This window comes from Triticum dicoccoides, chromosome 2A (assembly GCF_002162155.2).
Source record: "Triticum dicoccoides isolate Atlit2015 ecotype Zavitan chromosome 2A, WEW_v2.0, whole genome shotgun sequence".
NCBI lineage: Eukaryota > Viridiplantae > Streptophyta > Magnoliopsida > Poales > Poaceae > Triticum > Triticum dicoccoides.
This window is the reverse complement of record NC_041382.1, coordinates 564,726,758-564,731,579: the sequence shown is the minus strand read 5'-3', so window position 1 is coordinate 564,731,579 and position 4,822 is coordinate 564,726,758.

The window sequence follows — 4,822 nt, the reverse complement described above, 5'->3', positions numbered from 1 at the left end:
AGGTGAAGGCGGGGAGGAGGCGCAGGAGCGGCGCCGGCGCCGTGGTCGGGAGCGGGGCGGGGTGGATTGGCAGAGTGAGCGCGACTTCGGAGGCGGCAACGATCAGGGGGTCGGCCTCGGTCGTGGACGGCGAATGCGATGGCGGCGCCCGCGGCGCGGCGTACCATGGGAGAGGGGCTGACGGCGCCGGCGGTGTTTCAGTGGGGGGCTGGAGGCGCGGGCGGTGGCGGAGGGCTCTCCGCATGTTTGCGAGCGGTGGGGTGGGGGTCTGAGAGAATGAGCCTCCGTGGCTAGTGAGCTTCGAGCCCGCCAAGTTGAAAGATGGGACGGCTCTGTCGATCAATCTTTTTTTAGGGAACGGTCGATCAATCTTTAAAAGGTCATCTTAACTGCCTTCTGTTTTTGTTTTCGAAAGTGAAGCAAGTCCCGGCCATGTGCAAAAGTTCAAAGGTATAAAGCAAAAACACCTGAAGCTGAATATCATGCGTCACCACCTCTCGAGGCTACCGTTAACCCAATGGCAGAAGACAAAAACAAATAGGAAATGCATAGCTTTTGAGCAAAGCTTTCAAAAAGAAATCATCACACGTGTGTGGATGATGACGAGTCTAACCGGATGTCGAGCTCGAGATTCTCATTCCCAAAAACGAACTTGGAGCCACCACTTTCAACAAGTACACGATGCAAGCGCGCGTCGACATTGGCATAAATATTTTTACCAAAGTGTGTAGACTCGATCTAGACGTGTCTACATCATCACCTGTCTAGCCTCGGGACACAGTTTTTACTGTACATAAATAAAAATTATACACATTTTTTTTTTGGGAAATAGACACCGCCTTCCTCCCATGCGCACCAGCATGCACTATAAACAAAGCTTGATCCCGTCTTTTGACTTCTCGAACGCCATCGGAACTAGAAAAACGTTGTTGGAATGCAGCGACCGAGAAATCACCGGTTGGATAGAAGACCTCCTCCTAACAACTCAAGGAAATATGCCCTAGAGGCAATAATAAAGTTATTATTTATTTCCTTATTTCATGATAAATGTTTATTATTCATGCTAGAATTGTATTAACAAGTGTCACTAGTGTGCCTCTACCTGACTAGCTCATTGATCAAAGATGGTTATGTTTCCTAACCATAGACATGAGTTGTCATTTCATAAACGAGATCACATCATTAAGAGAATGATGTGATTGACTTGACCCATTCTGTTAGCTTAGCACTTGATCGTTTAGTATGTTGCTATTGCTTTCTTCATGACTTATACATGTTCCTATAACTATGGGATTATGCAACTCCCGTTTACCAGAGGAACACTTTGTGTGCTACCAAACGTCACAACGTAACTGGGTGATTATAAAGGTGCTCTACAGGTGTCTCCAAAGGTACTTGTTGAGTTGGCGTATTTCGAGATTAGGATTTGTCACTCCGATTGTCGAAGAGGTATCTCTGGGCCCTCTCGGTAATGCACATCACTATAAGCCTTGCAAGCAATGCGACTAATGAGTTAGTTGTGAGATGATGCATTACATAACGAGTAAAGAGACTTGCCGGTAACGAGATTGAACTAGGTATTGAGATACCGACGATCGAATCTCGGGCAAGTAACATACCGATGACAAAGGGAACAACGTATGTTGTTATGCGGTTTGACCGATAAAGATCTTCGTAGAATATGTGGGAGCCAATATGAGCATCCAGGTTCCCCTATTGGTTATTTACCAGAGACGTGTCTCGGTCATGTCTACATAGTTCTCGAACCCGTAGGGTCTGCACGCTTAAAGTTCGGTGACGATCGGCATTATGAGTTTTTGTGTTTTGATGTACCGAAGGTAGTTCGGAGTCCCGGATATGATCACGGACATGACGAGGAGTCTCGAAATGGTCGAGACGTAAAGATCGATATATTGGACGACTATGTTCGGACACCGGAAAGGTTCCGGAAGGTTTCAGACATATACCGGAGTATCGGAGGGTTACCGGAACCCCACGGGGGGCTTAATGGGCCTACATGGGCCTTAGTGGAAATAGAGGGCAGCAATTGAAGTGTGGGGCGCGCCCCCCAAGGCCCAAACTGAATTGGTTTAGGGCAAAGGGGGCCGACCCCCTCTTTCCTTCTCCTCTTCTCCCTTTCCTTCCCCCTCTCCAACTCCTACTAGGAAAGGGAGGAATCCTACTCCTAGTGGGAGTAGGACTCCCCCTCTTGGCGCGCCTCTCCCTGGCCGGCCACCTCCTCCCCTTGCTCCTTTATATACGGGGGCATGGGGGCACCCCATAGACACAACAATTGATCATTGATCTATTAGCCGTGTGCGGTGCCCCCCTCCACCATAATCCACCTCGATCATATCGTAGCAGTGCTTAGGTGAAGCCCTGCGTCAGTAGCATCATCATCACCGTCACCACGCTGCCGTGCTGATGAAATTCTCCTGTGAAGCTTTGCTGGATCGGAGCTCGCGGGACGTCATCGAGTTGAACGTGTGCAGAACTCGGAGGTGCCGTGCGTTCGGTACTTGGATCAGTCGGATCGTGAAGACGTACGACTACATCAACCGCGTTGTGCTAACGCTTCCGCATTCGGTCTACGAGGGTACGCGGACACACTCTCCCCTCTCGTTGCTATGCATCACCATGATCCTGTGTGCGTAGGATTTTTTTTGAAATTACTACATTCCCCAACAGTGGCATCCGAGCCAGGTTATTACGTAGATGTTATATGCACGAGTAGAACACAAGTGAGTTGTGGGCGATACAAGTCATACTGCTTACCAGCATGTCATACTTTGGTTCGGCGGTATTGTTGGATGAAGCGGCCCAGACCGACATTACGCTTACGCGTACGCTTACGCGAGACTGGTTCTATTGACGTGCTTTGCACACAGGTGGCTGGCGGGTGTCAGTTTCTCCAACTTTAGTTGAACCAAGTGTGGCTATGCCCGGTCCTTGCGAAGGTTAAAACATCACTAACTTGACGAACTATCGTTGTGGTTTTGATCGTAGGTGAGAACGGTTCTTGCTCAGCCCGTAGCAGCCACGTAAAACTTGCAACAACAAAGTAGAGGACGTCTAACTTGTTTTTGCAGGGCATGTTGTGATGTGATATGGTCAAGACATGATGAGATATAAATTGTTGTATGAGATGATCATGTTTTGTTAAAGTTATCGGCAACTGGCTGAAGCCTTATGGTTGTCTCTTTATTGCATAAGATGCAAGCGTCATACAATTGCTTTACTTTATCGCTATGCGATAGCAATAGTTGCAAAAGCAATGGTTGGTGAGACGACCATATGACGACACGTTGATAGAGATCAAGATGATGGAGATCATGGTGTCATGCCGGTGACGATGGAGTTGGAGATGGAGATCAAAGGCGCAAGATGATCATGGCCATATCATGTCACATATATATTGATTGCATGTGATGTTTATCTTTTATGCATCTTATTCTGCTTTGATTGACGGTAGCATTATAAGATGATCTCTCACTAAATTTCAAGGTAAAAGTGTTCTCTCTGAGTATGCACCGTTGCCAAAGTTTGTCGTGACGAGACACCACGTGATGATCGTGTGTGATAAGCTCAATGTTCATCTACAACGGGTGTAAGACAATTTTGCACACGCAGAAATACTCGGGTTAAACTTGACGAGCCTAGCATATGCAGATATGGTCTCGGAACACTGAAGACTGAAAGGTCGAGCGTGAATCATATAGTAGATATGATCAACATAGTGATGTTCACCATTGAAAACTACTCCATCTCACGTGATGATCGGACATGGTTTAGTTGATTTGGATCACGTGATCATTTAGATGACTAGAGGGATGCCTATCTAAGTGGGAGTTCTTAAGTAATATGATTAATTGAACTTTAATTTATCATGTACTTAGTCTTGATAGTATTTGCGTAACTATGTTGTAGATCAAGAGCTCGCGATGTAGCTCCCCGTTTATTTTTGATATGTTCCTAGAGAAAAACTAAGTTGAAAGATGTTAGTAGCAATGATGCGGATTGGATCCGTGATCTGAGGATTATCCTCATTGCTGCATAGAAGAATTATGTCCTTGATGCACCGCTAGGTGACAGACCCATTGCAGGAGCAGATGCAAACGTTATGAATGTTTGGCGAGCTCGATATGGTAACTACTTGATAGTTTAGTGCACCATGCTTTACGGCTTAGAATCGGGGCTTCAAAGACGTTTTGAACGCCACGGAGCATATAAGATGTTTCAAGAGTTGAAATTAGTATTTCATACTCATGCCCGTGTTGAGAGGTAGGAGACCTCTGACAGTACTTTGCCTACAAAGATGGAGGAGAATAGCTCAACCAGTGAGCATGTGCTCAGATTGTCTGGGTACTGCAATTGCTTGAATCAAGTGGGAGTTAATCTTCTAGATAAGATAGTAATTGACAAAGTCCTCTAGTCACTATCACCAAGTTACTAGAACTTAGTGATGAACTATAATATGCAAGGGATTACGAAAATGATTCCCAAGCTCTTCGTGATGCAGAAATTGATGAAGGTAGAAATCAAGAAAAGCATCAAGTGTTGATGGTTGACAAGACCACTAGTTTCAAGAAAAGAGCAAAGGGAAGAAGAGGAACTTCAAGAAGAACGGCAAGCAAGTTGCTGCTCAAGAGAAGAAGCCCAAGTCTAGACCTAAGCCTGAGACTAAGTGCTTCTACTGCAAAGGGACTGGTCACTAGAGGCAAAACTGCCCCAAGTATTTGGCAGATAAGAAGGATGGCAAAGTGAACAAAAGTATATTTGATATACATGTTATTGATGTGTACTTTACTAGTGTTTATAGCAA